This window comes from Pseudophryne corroboree, chromosome 6 (assembly GCF_028390025.1).
Source record: "Pseudophryne corroboree isolate aPseCor3 chromosome 6, aPseCor3.hap2, whole genome shotgun sequence".
NCBI classification, from domain to species: Eukaryota; Metazoa; Chordata; class Amphibia; order Anura; family Myobatrachidae; genus Pseudophryne; species Pseudophryne corroboree.
Genome location: NC_086449.1, coordinates 687,580,831 through 687,597,853, shown reverse-complemented (window position 1 = coordinate 687,597,853; position 17,023 = coordinate 687,580,831). Strand labels below are relative to the sequence as shown.

Genomic DNA, 17,023 nt, shown 5'->3' with positions numbered 1-17,023 from the left:
TTAGAATCCAGTCGTGCCGTCGAAGAACTACTTTAGATAGTGCTCTTCCGACCTCCAACTGTTCTCTGGAACTTGCCCTTTTTAGGTCGTGCAAGTAAGGGATAATTTAGATGCCTTTTTTCTTTGAAGAAACATCTTTTCGGCCATTACCTTGGTAAAAAGGCCCGGGGTGCCGTGGATAATTCAAACGGCATCGTCTGAAACTGATATTGACAGTTCTGTACCACGAACCAGAGGTACCCTTGATGAGAAGGACAAAATTTGGACATGGAGGTAATCCTTGATGTCCAGGGACACCATATAGTCCCCTTTTTTCCGGTTCGCTATCACTGCTCTGAGTGACTTTATCTCGATTTGAACCTTTTATGTAAGTGTTCAAAACATTTTAGATTTAGACTATGTGTCACCAAGCCGTCTGGCTTCAGTACCACAATATGGTGTGGAAAAATAATACCCTTTTCCTTGTCGTAGGAGGGGTACTTTGATTATCACCTGCTGGATATACAGCTTGTGAATTGTTTCCAATGCTGCCTCCCTGTCGGAGGGAGCCGTTGGTAAAGCAGACTTCAGGAACCTGCGAGGAGAAGATGTCTCGACTCTCCAATCTTTACCCCTGGGATAATACTCGTACGATCTAGGGGTCAACTTGCGAGTGATCCCACTGCGCCCTGAGACTCTTGAGACTACCCCCCCACCTTGAGTCCGCTTGCACGGCCCCAGCGTCATGCTGAGGACTTGGCAGACGCGGTGGAGGGCTTCTTTTCCTGGGAAAGGGCTGCCTGCTGCAGTCTACTTCCCTTACCTCTATGTCTGGGCAGATATGACTGGCCTTTTGCCTGCATGCCCTCATGGGAAAGGAAAGATTGAGGCTGAAAAGACGGTGTCTTTTTTAGCTGAGATGTAACTTGGGGTAAAAGAAGGTTGGATTTCCCAGCTGTTGCTGTGGTCCCCAGGTCCGATGGACCGACCCCCAAATAACTCCTTCCCTTTATACAGCAATACTTCCATCTGCCGTATGGGATCTGTATCACCTGACCACTGTCGTGTCCCTGACATCTTCTGGGAGATATGGACAACGCACTTATCTTGATGCCAGAGAGCAAATATCCCTCTGTGCATCTCACATACATATATATAGAATGCATCCTATTAAATGCTCTACATGAATAAAATATTTTCAGTCAGGGAATCCGACCAAGCCAACCCAGCACTGCATCTCCAGGCTGATGGCGATCGCTGGTCGCAGTATAACCACCGTATGTGTGTATATACTTTTTAGGATATTTTTCCAGCTTCCTATCAGCTGGCTCCTTGAGGGCGGCCGTATCTGGAGACGGTAACGCCACTTGATAAGCGTGTGAGCGCCTTATCACCCTAAGGGGTGTTTCCCAACGTACCCTAATTTCTGGCGGGAAAGGGTATAACGCCAATATTTGCTATCGGGGTAACCCTACGCATCATCACACACTTCATTTTATTTTATCTGATTCAGGAAAAACTACAGGTAGTTTTTTCACTCCCACATAATACCCTTTCTTGTGGTACTTGTAGTATCAGAAAACACGTAACACCTCCTTCATTGCCCTTAACGTGTGGCCCTAATGAGAAATACGTTTGTTTATTCACCGTCGACACTGTATTCAGTGTCCGTGTCTGTGTCTGTGTCGACCGACTGAGGTAAATGGGCGTTTTTAAAACCCCTGACGGTGTTTCTGAGACGCCTGGACCGGTCCTAATAGATTGTCGGCCGTCTCATGTCGTCAACCGACCTTGCAGCGTGTTGACATTCTCACGTAATTCTCTAAATAAGCCATCCATTCCGGTGTCGACTCCCTAGAGAGTGACATCACCATTACAGGCAATTTCTCCGCCTCCTCACCAACATCGTCCTCATACATGTCGACACACACGTACCGACACACAGCACACACACCGGGAATGCTCTGACAGAGGACAGGACCCACTAGCCCTTTGGGGAGACAGAGGGAGAGTCTGCCAGCACACACCAAAAACGCTATAATTATATAGGGACAACCTTATATAAGTGTTTCTCCCTTATAGCATCTTTTATATATATACAATATCGCCAAAATCAGTGCCCCCCCTCTCTGTTTTAACCCTGTTTCTGTAGTGCAGTGCAGGGGAGAGCCTGGGAGCCTTCTCTCCAGCTTTTCTGTGAGAGAAAATGGCGCTGTGTGCTGAGGAGATAGGCCCCGCCCCTTTTTCGGCGGGCTCGTCTCCCGCTATTTTTGAAGTTAGGCAGGGGTTAAATATCTCCATATAGCCTCTGTGGGCTATATGTGAGGTATTTTTTGCCTCTAATAAGGTTTTTATTTGCCTCTCAGAGCGCCCCCCCCAGCGCTCTGCACCCTCAGTGACTGTTGTGTGAAGTGTGCTGAGAGGAAAATGGCGCACAGCTGCAGTGCTGTGCGCTACCTTTATGAAGACTCAGGAGTCTTCAGCCGCCGATTTTGGACCTCTTCTCTCTTCAGCGTCTGCAAGGGGGCCGGCGGCGCGGCTCCGGTGACCATCCAGGCTGTACCTGTGATCGTCCCTCTGGAGCTAGTGTCCAGTAGCCAAGCAGCAAATCCACTCTGCACGCAGGTGAGTTCACTACTTCTCCCCTAAGTCCCTCGTTGCAGTGATCCTGTTGCCAGCAGGACTCACTGTAAAGTAAAAAACCTAAGCTAAACTTTCTCTAAGCAGCTCTTTAGGAGAGCCACCTAGATTGCACCCTTCTCGTTCGGGCACAAAATCTAACTGGAGTCTGGAGGAGGGTCATAGGGGGAGGAGCCAGTGCACACCACCTGATCTGGTAAAAGCTTTACTTTTTTGTGCCCTGTCTCCTGCGGAGCCGCTATTCCCCATGGTCCTTTCAGGAACCCCAGCATCCACTTAGGACGATAGAGAAAATATTCTACAGTCAAACCACACTGGAAAGGCCCAAAATCGACCGAACTTGGAAGCAAAGCAGTGTTGGGCCTGATCAGTACCAGCAAGGGAGACCACCTGGGAAGATCAGGTGCTGTAAACTAAACTCGTAACACCGAATATGCTGTCTGTGCATACTAGATAACACAAATAATTAATATATCAATACACTTAGAAGCACCATTATGAAAAAGCTATACAATAGTGCACATATTCACTTTAATACATAAAAGCACCATTACAACAAATGCTATACAATAGTGCACGTATTCACTTTAATATTTAATATCACTGATATATTAAAAATGTTAATTGTCATGGCACTATCACAATCCTCTTTAAATCTCCATTTTCATTTATCTTTATATATTTGTATACATTTTTATATATTTTTATATATATTTCTTTATATATGTATATATTTATATATTTATATTTATATTTTTATATAGATATTTTTCCATGCATGTTTATTTATATACTTATTTTTACATATCTCTACATTCAATTACCAGTATTTACATTTTTTTCAATAGACCTAATACTATATTGGTTCCATATATACATGGTTTTTGACAAAATGTTACTAATATTAATCATAGCGATTGCAATATTAGCACTAATGTATATGAGAATTTACAATGTGTTTTCCTTTTCCCACTAACCACCATGGAAATGGCCCCTGGACATGTGAAAAGGTCCTTTATCACAAGTGCCACAAGCTACTAGAAAATGGCTGCCACCATAAACCATATAGAGAAACCTAATGAGAGATGGTCACCACATCAGGAGACATATACACAGCAGAAGCTAAGGCTCTACTTTGATTGAGACCATAAGCACATGCACGGCAATGATCCAGAAATTTGGCGGAAGTGACGTGCTCTGGACTTTCAATGCACTCGGACACCGGAAGTGTGGCGAAAGTGCCACCAATACACATAAACTGAACTTTTAAAGACATTCTGTACATTATTTTAAGCTCCAAAACTCTCGTTTTTCATGTGGTCTGCCCACAGGGAGGAAGTTATATTTATATTTGAAGTTTATTACATAGTAAAATAGACCTTTATTAAACAGGATATGATGTCATAATTGAGTTAAGAGCAGTGCAGGTATAAATATGAGCCCAGTCCCACTCTGCCTTTATTCCTTGATGAAGTCTGTATGATGAGGCAGTATTTCACCTCTGACTCAGATATGCACTTTAACTTTTTGCACTTTATATCATTTTTTTATACATGTGTAATTACCTTGTATCCCATTCTTAGAATAAGATTGTGAATTCTTAATAAATGTTTTAATTGTTTTAAGTATTTTTTATTTATTTATAGACACCAGCGGTCGCTCCCCCCATCCTTTTCCTTCCTAAATTCAATTAATTTAGGGATTTACCTGGGGGATCAGCAGACACACTATATATCGGGAGTGTCAAAGCAGAACAGCCATATATGTTGGGTTGTAGAGTCTTTATCTTAATTTTCATTTGTGGGACAGTTTTTTCCGTTTTTTTGTGATATTTATTGGTAACAATAATTACTGTATCCTGGGAAATAATTTAGCATTATAATTATATTAATAAATTCAGATTGAACAACAAAGAGAATTGATTGGTGTCAAAAAAATATATAATGAGAAAAAACCTAATAGTGAACCCCTCCTACCTTGCGACTTAGATGATTTGTTCTGGGGAATAGAGAGACTTCTCACTAAAGAAGTAAAAATGTGGTGGGATATAAACGGCCTAGAATACTATATATCAGTTGATAAAATACCAAGAGGTCTGAGAATTTCCAAACAACCCACATTTGGCAATCTTGATACAACCTTTTTAGAAAAATTAGATAAAGTGTTGCACAACTGTTCTATTGATCTGATGAAACTCCTAGTTGAGGAGAAGAAAAAATGTCTATCAGAATTGGAGAACAGTATCAAAAACAAAGAGTCAGAACTGGAACCATTTAAAGGCAAAGAAGATTACAACATCAATGAGAAAGTCCTCATCAAAAAACTAGAACGCATTGAAGAAGAGGTCACTAAAGGCAAAGAGAAAATTTTTCTCAGGGACAAATACGATTATGAACAAGGACGAATCAAGAATTGGAGTAGATTTGGAGCAACAGGACAACCAAACGACAGAACAGTTAAATCATATTGGAAAACAGTACCCATAAAAGGAAAACCAAGACAGAATTCAGATGTGACAACTCCATCCTCAAACACAAGGACATCAAACAGATTCACAGCCCTACAGAGATTGGGATGAAATACCGACTAAGTTTTTTTACCCCAACGATTAGGAACAAGGCCAAAAGAAATAATGAGGAACACACTGAAAGAAGATTACAGACCAGCATCGCCACTAAAAAGATGCTACACAGAAGAAGAGGAAATTGGGGCAGCAGGAGGGAGAGAGATCAAGAAAAGAACACTAACAACGGATCTAAGAGAAAAAGGGATATTCATTCTATCAAAACATATATTGACGAAACCAGAGGCATCCTTACTCAACAAGGGCCTCACTTTTGCTCCCATGGGAGGTCTTAACAAATTTGAAACTTTCATTGACTTAAATAAATTTGTAAGGAAATTAACTCTCAAAAGACATTTTCTTAGGAAGGAAGATGCCATCATCAGCAATTACGAGAATCAGTCGAAATCAGGTCTGAAACTGGTATGGAAATACTACCCTTTAGAATCCAAAGGGAGCAATCTTAAAGTCTGCTATGAACTGACTTGACCTTTGTGAAACCGAACAGGAGAAAATAAAGGAGAAGAACATCACAAACCAAGAAAGTGAAGCACTTAAAAACCTACAAAAGAACAATGGCATATTCATAAAACAAGCTGACAAAGAGAGGAGGGCCTGGTCATAATGGATCGCGACAAATACACCAAAGAAACCTTCAGAATATTGGGGAATGAAAACTCGTATGAAAAATTAATAGGCGATCTGAAAGATGCATTTGTTGAAGAATTACAAATAGTATTATTACACGGTTTATGTACAGACACTATCACTAAAAGTGAATTTCAATATTTAATGAGATTAGACCCCACTACCCCTATATTTTACTTTCTGCCAAAAATTCACAAAAATCAGTCCAACCCACCAGGAAGACCAATAGTGGCAGGTATTGACTGACTTACCTCGAATCTATCTGAATATGCCGATGTTTTTCTAAAAACCTATGTGAAATCATTACCATCTTATTTAAAAGATACCATCTCTGTATTAAATGTATTGAAATACATTGAATGGAAAGACACGTACATGTGGGTGACAATAGATGTACAATCATTATACACTTGCATAGAACACATCAAGGGGGTCACAGCATGTAGGGAATTTTTAGATAAAGATGTCTCATTAATAGCCATTCATAAAGATTTTATTTGCAATATTATGTATTTTAGTATTCAACACAATTATTTTAAATTCCTGGACCAGTTTTATATACAACGCTGTGGTACACCGATGGCTACAATCTTTGCCTCCACTTTCGCGAACATTATTATGGGTTGTTGGGAGGAAAAAGTCACATATAATAACCAGGTTTTTAAAAAACACATTGCTTTTTATCGACGTTATATTGATGATATTTTAATAATTTGGAATGGTACAGTTGAGTTTTTATAATTTTTTAGACTTTCTTGGTAACAATGAAATTAACCTAGCATTCACATCCAACATAAATAAAGAGTCAATAGAATTTTTAGATCTGGTCCTGACTAGTGATGAGTGGGTTCGGTTTCTCGGAAACCGAACCCCCCCGAACTTCACCTTTTTTAAACGTGTCCGAGGCAGGTTAGAACCTTCCCACCTTGCTCGGCTAACCCGAGCGCGCCCGAACGTCATCATCTCGCTGTCGGATTCTCGCGAGATTCGGATTCTATATAAGCAGCCACGCGTCGCCGACATTTTCACTCGTGTGTTAGAGATGATAGGGAGAGGACGTGGCTGGCGTCCTCTCTGTTTATTGTAGAAGTTGATTGGTTTATTGCTAAATTGTGGGGAGGATTGGGGAGCAGCTGTTAGGAGGAGTACAGTGCAGAGTTTTGCTGATAAGTGACCACCAGTTTTTATCCGTTCTCTGCCTGAAAAAAACGCTCCATACCATATCTGTGCTCAGTGTGCTGCATAATATATCTGTACTGAGTGCTCACACTGCTTAATTGTGGGGACTGGGGAGCAGCTATAGCAGGAGTACAGTGCAGAGTTTTGCTGACAGTGACCACCAGTATACGTTGTCTGCCTGAAAAACACTCCATATTCAGTGTGCTGCTTTATTGTGGGGACTTGGGACCACCAGTATAATTAATATTATATAGGAGGAGTACAGTGCAGAGTGCACTGCTGTACCTACCTCTGTGTCGTCATCCATTAAGTATACTATCCATCTACATTCTATACCTGTGGTGCATTTTAGTTTTGCAGTTTGCTGACAGTGTCCACCAGTATACTATATATAGCAGTATGGTAGGCCACTGCTGTACCTACCTCTGTGTCGTCATCTATTAAGTATACTATCCATCTACATTCTATACCTGTGGTGCATTTTAGTTTTGCAGTTTGCTGACAGTGTCCACCAGTATACTATATATAGCAGTACGGTAGGACACTGCTGTAATTACCTCTGTGTCGTCACTCGTTATCCATTAATTATACTATCCATCTACATTCTATACCTGTGGTGCATTTTAGTTTTGCAGTTTGCTGACAGTGTCCACCAGTATACTATATATAGCAGTACGGTAGGACACTGCTGTACCTACCTCTGTGTCGTCACTCATCATCCATTAAGTATACTATCCATCTACATTCTATACCTGTGGTACATTTTAGTTTTGCAGTTTGCTGACAGTGTCCACCAGTATACTATATATAGCAGTACGGTAGGCCACTGCTGTACCTACCTCTGTGTCGTCATCCATTAAGTATACTATCCATCTACATTCTATAACTGTGGTGCATTTTAGTTTTGCAGTTTGCTGACAGTGTCCACCAGTATACAATATATACTTATAGCAGTACGGTAGGCCACTGCTGTACCTACCTCTGTGTCGTCAACCATTAAGTATACTATCCATCTACATTCTATACCTGTGGTGCATTTTAGTTTTGCAGTTTGCTGACAGTGTCCACCAGTATACTATATATAGCAGTACGGTAGGCCACTGCTGTACCTACCTCTGTGTCGTCACTCGTCATCCATTAAGTATACTATCCATCTACATTCTATACCTGTGGTGCATTTTAGTTATGCGCAGTAAATATAGTAGTAGGCCATTGCTATTGATACTGGCATATAATTCCACACATTAAAAAATGGAGAACAAAAATGTGGAGGTTAAAATAGGGAAAGATCAAGATCCACTTCCACCTCATGCTGAAGCTGCTGCCACTAGTCATGGCCGAGGTGATGTAATGCCATCAACGTCGTCTGCCAAGGCCAATGCCCAATGTCATAGTAGAGAGCATGTAAAACCAAAAACACAAAAGTTCAGTAAAATGACCCAAAAATCAAAATTAAAAGCATCTGAGGAGAAGCGTAAACTTGCCAATATGCCATTTACGACACAGAGTGGCAAGAAACGGCTGAGGCCCTGTCCTATGTTCATGGTTAGTGGTTCAGCTTCACATGAGGATGGTAGCACTCATCCTCTCGCTAGAAAAAAGAAAAGACTTAAGCTGGCAAAAGCACAGCAAAGAACTGTGCATTCTTATAAATCACAAATCCTCAAGGAGAGTCCAATTGTGTCGGTTGCGATGCCTGACCTTCCCAACACTGGACGGGAAGAGCTTACGCCTTCCACCATTTCACGCCCCCTGAAAGTGCTGGAAGGAGCACCCGCAGTCCAGTTCCTGATAGTCAAATTGAAGATGTCACTGTTGAAGTACACCAGGATGAGGATATGGGTGTTGCTGGTGCTGGGAAGGAAATTGACAAGGAGGATTCTGATGGTGAGGTGGAATGTTTAAGTCAGGCACCCGGGGAGACACATGTTGTCCGTGGGAGGAATATGGCCATTGACGTGCCTGGTCAAAATACAAAAAAAATCAGCTCTTCGGTGTGGAATTATTTCAACACAAATGCGGACAACAGGTGTCAAGCCGCGTGTTGCCTTTGTCAAGCTGTAATAAGTAGGGGTAAGGACGTTAACCACCTCGGAACATCCTCCCTTATACGTCACCTGCAGCGCATTCATCATAAGTCAGTGACAAGTTCAAAAACTTTGGGTGACAGCGGAAGCAGTCCACTGACCACTAAATCCCTTCCTCTTGTAACCAAGCTCCTGCAAACCACACCACCAACTCCCTCAGTGTCAATTGCCTCCTTACCCAGGAAAGCCAATAGTTCTGCAGGCCATGTCACTGTCAAGTCTGACGAGTCCTCTCCTGCCTGGGATTCCTCCGATGCATCCTTGAGTGTAACGCCTACTGCTGCTGGCGCTGCTGTTGTTGCTGATGGGAGTCGATCGTCATCCCAGAGGGGAAGTTGGAAGACCACTTGTACTACTTCCAGTAAGCAATTGACTGTCCAACAGTCCTTTGCGAGGAAGATGAAATATCACAGCAGTCATCCTGCTGCAAAGCAGATAACTCTGGCCTTGGCAGCCTGGGCGGTGAGAAACGTGGTTCCGGTATCCATCGTTAATTCGGGGGCAACTATAGACTTGATTGAGGTACTGTGTCCCCGGTACCAAATACCATCTAGGTTCCATTTCTCTAGGCAGGCGATACCGAAAATGTACACAGACCTCAGAAAAAGAGTCACCAGTGTCCTAAAAAATGCAGTTGTACCCAATGTCCACTTAACCACGGACATGTGGACAAGTGGAACAGGGCAGACTCAGGACTATATGACTGTGACAGCCCACTGGGTAGATGTATTGCCTCCCGCAGCAATAACAGCAGCGGCGGCACCAGTAGCAGTATCTCGCAAACGCCAACTCGTTCCTAGGCAGGCTACGCTTTGTATCACCGCTTTACAGAATAGGCACACAGCTGACAACCTCTTACGGCAACTGAGGAAGATCATCGCAGAATGGCTTACCCCAATTGGATTCTCCTGGGGATTTGTGACATCGGAAAACGCCAGCAATATTGTGCATGCATTACATCTGGACAAATTCCAGCACGTCCCATGTTTTGCACATAAATTGAATTTGGTGGTGCAGAATTATTTAAAAAACTACAGGGGTGTGCAAGAGATGCTGTCGGTGGCCCGAAGAATTGCGGGCCACTTTCGGCATTCAGGCACTGCGTAAAGAAGACTGGAGCACCACCAAACATTCCTGAACTTGCCCTGCCATCATCAGAAGCAAGAGGTGGTAACGAGATGGAATTCAACCCTCTATATGCTTCAGAGGATGGAGGAGCAGCAAAAGGCCATTCAAGCCTATACATCTGCCCATGATATAGGCAAAGGAGGGGTAATGCACCTGTCTCAAGTGCAGTGGAGAATGATTTCAACGTTGTGCAAGTTTCTGCAACCCTTTGAACTTGCCACACGTGAAGTCAGTTCAGACACTGCCAGCCTGAGTCAGGTCATTCCCCTCATCAGGCTTTTGCAGAAGAAGCTGGAGACATTGAAGGAAGAGCTAAAACAGAGCTATTCCGCTAGGCATGTGGGACTTGTGGATGGAGTCCATAATTCGCTTAACCAGGATTCACGGGTGGTCAGTCTGTTGAAATCAGAGCACTACATTTTGGCCACCGTGCTCGATCCTAGATTTAAAACCTACATTGGATCTCTCTTTCCGGCAGACACAAGTCTGCAGAGGTTCAAAGACCTGCTGGTGAGAAAATTGTCAAGTCAAGCGGAACGTGACCCGTCAACATCTCCTCCTTCACATTTTTCTGCAACTGGGGGTGCGAGGAAAAGGCTAAGAATTCCTAGCCCACCCGCTGGCGGTGATGCAGGGCAGTCTGGAGCGAGTGCTGACATCTGGTCCGGACTGAAGGACCTGCAAATGATTACTGTCTACTGTCACTGCATATGATTATCTCACCATGGAAAGAATGGTGGAGGATTATATGAGTGACTGCATCCAAGTAGGCATGTCAGACAGTCCGTACGTATACTGGCAGGAAAAAGAGGCAATTTGGAGGCCCTTGCACAAACTGGCTTTATTCTACCTAAGTTGCCCTCCCTCCAGTGTGTACTCCGAAAGAGTGTTTAGTGCAGCAGCTCACCTTGTCAGCAATCGGCGTACGAGGTTACTTCCAGAAAATGTGGAGAAGATGATGTTCATCAAAATGAATTATAATCAATTCCTCCGTGGGGACATTCACCAGCAGCAATTGCCTCCAGAAAGTACACGGGGACCTGAGATGGTGGATTCCAGTGGGGACGAATTAATAATCTGTGAGGAGGGGAATGTACACAGTGAAAGGGGTGTGGAATCGGAGGATGATGATGAGGTGGACATCTTGCCTCTGTAGAGCCAGTTTGTGCAAGGAGAGATTGATTGCTTCTTTTTTGGTGGGGGCACAAACCAACCAGTAATTTCAGTCACAGTCATGTGGCAGACCCTGTCGCTGAAATGATGGGTTCGTTAAAGTGTGCATGTCCTGTTTATACAACACAAGGGTGGGTGGGAGGGCCCAAGAACAATTCCATCTTGCACCTCTTTTTTCTTTCATTTTTCTTTGCATCATGTGCTGTTTGGGGACAATTTTTTTGGAAGTGCCATCCTGTCTTGATTGACACTGCAGTGCCACTCCTAGATGGGCCAGGTGTTTGTGTTGGCCACTTGTGTCGCTTAGCTCAGTCACACAGCCACCTTTGTGCGCCTCTTTTTTTCTTTACATCATGTGCTGTTTGGGGACAATTTTTTGGAAGTGCCATCCTGTCTTGATTGACACTGCAGTGCCACTCCTAGATGGGCCAGGTGTTTGTGTCGGCCACTTGTGTCGCTTAGCTTAGTCACATTGCCACCTTGGTGCGCCTCTTTTTTTCTTTGCATCATGTGCTGTTTGGGGACTATTTTTTGGAAGTGCCATCCTGTCTTGATTGACACTGCAGTGCCACTCCTAGATGGGCCAGGTGTTTGTGTCGGCCACTTGTGTCGCTTAGCTTAGTCAAACAGCCACCTTGGTGCGCCTCTTTTTTTCTTTGCATCATGTGCTGTTTGGGGAATATTTTTTAAATCGTCCATCCTGTCTGACACTGCAGTGCCACTCCTAGATGGGCCAGGTATTTGTGTCGGACACTTGGGTCGCTTACCTTAGTCATCCAGCAACCTTGGTGCAAATTGTAGGACTAAAAATAATATTGTGAGGTGTGAGGTGTTCAGAATAGACTGGAAATGAGTGGAAATTATTGTAATTGAGGTTCATAATACTATGGGATCAAAATGACCCCCAAATGCTATGATTTAAGCTGTTTTTTAGGGGTTTTTGAAAAAAAAAACCGAATCCAAAACACACCCGAATCCGACCAAAAATTTTCGGTGAGGTTTTGCCAAAACGCGTCCGAATCCAAAACACGGCCGCGGAACCGAATCCAAAACCAAAACACAAAACCCGAAAAATGTCCGGTGCACATTACTAGTCCTGACAGGGGAAAACGGAACTTTGTGAAACAAGTAGACACGAACAGCTACCTCCACTATAAAAGCAACCATCTCAAGCGATGGAAATACAACATCCCCTTTTCTCAAATTAATAGAATTAAAAGGAACTGCAGTAACTAGATAGAATGTGACAAACAACTGGAATAATACAGAAAACGATTTAAGGAAAAAGAATACCCAGAGTCAATTCTAGAACGAGCTATGACTAAAGCCAAAAATTTGGGAAGATCAAAACTGCTGGAATATAAACATAGAGAAAATAAAAAGATTGTACAGCGTCCATTACAACATACAACCGGCAAGAGGCGTCCATTGGCAATTCACTCAATGACCATCGGGGAATTTTACTAATGGACCCGATTCTCAAAGAACTTTTACCTCCATGCCCTGAAATTATTTTCAGAAAATCACGGAATCTAAAGGACATTTTGGCCCCAAGTATGTTAACTAATGCACAAGAGGAGAGTCGCGTACTACCTAAATGCACAGGATCACACAAATGTGGCAGATGCAACATATGCAAGTTCCTACATCTGGTTAGGAAGACCTTCACGGACTCAGAAAAAAAGGAGTAAAAAATTAAAGACTTTATCAATTGTAACACCGAATCTGTCATATATTTGTTGGAATGAGACTGTGGAAAGCAATATGTCGGAAAAACGAAAAGACCATTGAAAATTAGGATACTAGAACATATCCGAAACATACAGAACAATGTGGAATCTCATGCTGTCTCAAAACATTTTAACATAACACACAAGTCTAATCCGGAATAACTAACTTTTAAAGCCATCAAATTGGTCAAACTGGGAGAAAGAGGAGGCGACTTAGCCAATAAACTTTCATGAAGAGAGATGTTCTGGATATTCCAGTTACGGACTCTACACCCGATGGGGTTTAATGAGAACTACAAAATTGCTCTGTTTTTATGAAAGAACATCACACTGAAGAGCGAACAGTATTCCCTATTTTCCACCCCACATATCCTACCCCACTTTCCCTACCACCACCACCCACTCATGTTCACATCCTGCACTATATCACTGTATTGGTAGTCATTGACACTGTTATGGTCAATTAACCACCACTTAAATCACTGAAGCGGGCAACACAGGCATGGTTAAAAAAGAAAATATTCTACAGTCAAACCACACTGGAAAGGCACAATCTCGACCGAACTTGGAAGCAAAGCAGTGTTGGGCCGGATCAGTACCAGCAAGGGAGACCACCTGGGAAGATCAGGTGCTGTAAACTAAACTCGTAATACCGAATATGCTGTCTGTGCATACTAGATAACACAAATAATTAATATATCAATACACATAGAAGCACCATTATGACAAAGCTATACAATAGTGCACATATTCACTTTAATACATAAAAGCACCATTACAACAAATGCTATACAATAGTGCACGTATTGACTTTAATATTTAATATCACTGATATATTAAAAATGTTAATTGTCATGGCACTATCACAATCCTCTTTAAATCTCCATTTTCTTTTATCTTTATATATTTGTATACATTTTTAAATATTTTTATATATATTTCTTTATATATTTATATATTTATATTTATATTTTTATATAGATATTTTTCCATGCATGTTTATTTATACACTTATTTTTACATATCTCTACATTCAATTACCAGTATTTACATTTTTCTAAATAGACCTATACATGGTTTTTGACAAAATGTTACTAATATTAATCATAGCGATTGCAATATTAGCACTACTGTATATGAGAATTTACAATGTGTTTTCCTTTTCCCACTAACCACAATGGAAATAACCCATGGACATGTGAAAAGGTCCTATATCATGAGTGCCACAAGCTACTAGAAAATGGCCGCCACCATAAACCATATAGAGAAACCTAATGAAAGATGGCCACCACATCAGGAGACATATACACAGCAGACGCTAAGGCTCTACTTTGACTGAGACCATAAGAGAAGGCATGCACATGCATGGCAACGTTCTGGAAGTGGTGCAGGACTTTCAATGCACCCGGACACCAGAAGTGTGGCGAAAGTGCCACCAATACACAGAAACTGAACTTTTAAAGTTGTTCTGTACATTATTTTAAGCTCCAAAACTCTCATTTTTCATGTGGTTTGCTATAGCATTTGCCCACAGGGAGGAAGTTATATTTATATTTGAAGTTTATTACATAGTAAAATAGACCTTTATTAAACAGGATATAATGTCATAACTGAGTTAAGAGCAGTGCAGGTATAAATATGAGCCCAGTCCCACTCTGCCTTTACTACTTGATGAAGTCTGTATGATGGGGCAGCATTTGACCTCTGACTCAGATAAGCACTTTAACTTTTTGCACTTTATGTCATTTTTTTATATATGTGAAATTACCTTGTATCCCATTTTTAGAAAAAGATTGTGAATTCTTAATAAATGTTTTAATTGTTTTACGTATTTTTTATTTATTTATAGACACCAGCGGTCGCTAGCCCCTTCCTTTTCCTTCCTAAATTCAATTAATTTAGGGATTTACCATCCCAATATTACTTGGGGGATCAGCAGACACCCTATATATCGGGAGTGTCAAAGCAGAACAGCCATATATGTTGGGTTGCAGAGTCTTTATCTTAATTTTAATTTGTTGGACAGTTTTTTCCATTTTTTGTGTGATTTTTATTGGTAACAATAATTACTGTAGCCTGGGAAATAATTTAGCATTATAATTACGTTAAGAAATTCAGATTGAACAACAAAGAGAATTGATTGTTGTCAAAAAAATATATAATTAGAAAAACCTAATAGTGAACCCCTCCCACCTTGCGACTTAGATGATTTGTTCTGGGGAATAGAGAGACTCCTCACTAAAGAAGTAAAAATGTGGTGGGATATAAAGGGCCTAGAACACTATATATCAGTTGATAAAATACCAAGGGGTCTGAGAATTTCCAAACAACCCACATTTGGCAATCTTGATACAACCTTTTTAGAAAAATGGGATAAAGTGTTGCACAATTGTTCTATTGATCTGATGAAACTCCTAGTTGAGGAGAAGAAAAAATGTCTATCAGAATTGGAGAACAGTATCAAAAACAAAGAGGCAGAACTGGAACCATTTAAAGGCAAAGAAGATTACAACATCAATGAGAAAGTCCTCATCAAAAAACTAGAACACATTGAAGCAAAGGTCACTAAAGGCAAAGAGAAAAATTTTCTCAGGGACAAATACGATTATGAACAAGGACGAATCAAGAATTGGAGTAGATTTGGAGCAACAGGACAACCAAACGACAGAACAGTTAAATCATATTGGAAAACAGTACCCATAAAAGGAAAACCAAGACAGAATTCAGATTTGACAACTCCATCCTCAAACACAGGAACATCAAACAGATTCACAGCCCTACAGAGATTGGGATCAAATACCGACCAAGTTTTTTTACCCCAATGATTAGGAACAAGCCCAAAAGAAATAATGAGGAATACACTGAAAGAAGATTACAGACCAGCATCACCACTAAAAAGATGCTACACAGAAGAAGAGGAAATTGGGGCAGCAGGAGGGAGAGAGATCAAGAAAAGAACACTAACAACGGATCTAAGAGAAAAAGGGATATTCATTCTATCAAAACATATATTGATGAAAACAGAGGTATCCTTACTCAACAAGGGCCTCACTTTTGCTCCCATGGGAGGTCTTAACAAATTTGAAACATTCATTGACTTAAATAAATTTGTAAGGAAATTAACTCTCAAAAGACATTTTCTTAGGAAGGAAGATGCCATCATCAGCAATTATGAGAATCAGTCGAAATCAGGTCTGAAACTGGTATCAAAATACTACCCGTTAGATTCCAAAGGGAGCAATCTTAAAATCTGTTATGAATTGACTGGACCTTTGTGAAACCTAACAGGAGAAAATAAAGGAGAAGAGCATCACAAACCAAGAAAGTGAAGCACTTAAAAACTTACAAAAGAACAACGGCATATTCTTAAAACAAGCAGACAAAGGGGTCATAAGGGGTCATAAGGGGTCATAATGGATCGCAACAAATACACCAAAGAAACCTTAAGATTATTGGGGAATGAAACCTTATACGAAAAATTAATAGGCGATCTGAAAGATGCATTTGTTGAAGAATTACGAATACTATTATTACACGGTTTATGTACAGACACTATCACTAAAAGTTAATTTCAATATTTAATGAGATTAGACCCCACTACCCCTATATTTCACTTTCTGCCAAAAATTCACAAAAATCAGTCCAACCCACCAGGAAGACCAGTAGTGGCAGGTATTGACTTACTTACCTCGAATCTATCTGAATATGCCGATGTTTTTCTAAAAACCTATGTGAAATAATTACCATCTTATTTAAAAGATACCATATCTGTATTAAACGTATTAAAAGACCTTGAATGGAAAGACACGTACATGTGGGTGACTAAAGCCAAAACTTTGGAAAGATCAAAACTGCTGGAATATAAACATAGAGAAAATAAAAAGATTGTATGGCGT

The 17,023-nt window shown here is 41.1% G+C and overlaps 2 pseudogenes; both read left to right on the top strand.

The window, feature by feature from the left end:
- The first annotated feature begins 2,915 nt into the window (after positions 1-2,915).
- LOC134937355 (5S ribosomal RNA) lies at positions 2,916-3,034 on the top strand (annotated as a pseudogene).
- A 10,614-nt stretch (positions 3,035-13,648) lies between these two features.
- On the top strand, positions 13,649-13,767 carry LOC134939176 (5S ribosomal RNA; annotated as a pseudogene).
- The last annotated feature ends 3,256 nt before the right edge of the window (positions 13,768-17,023 follow it).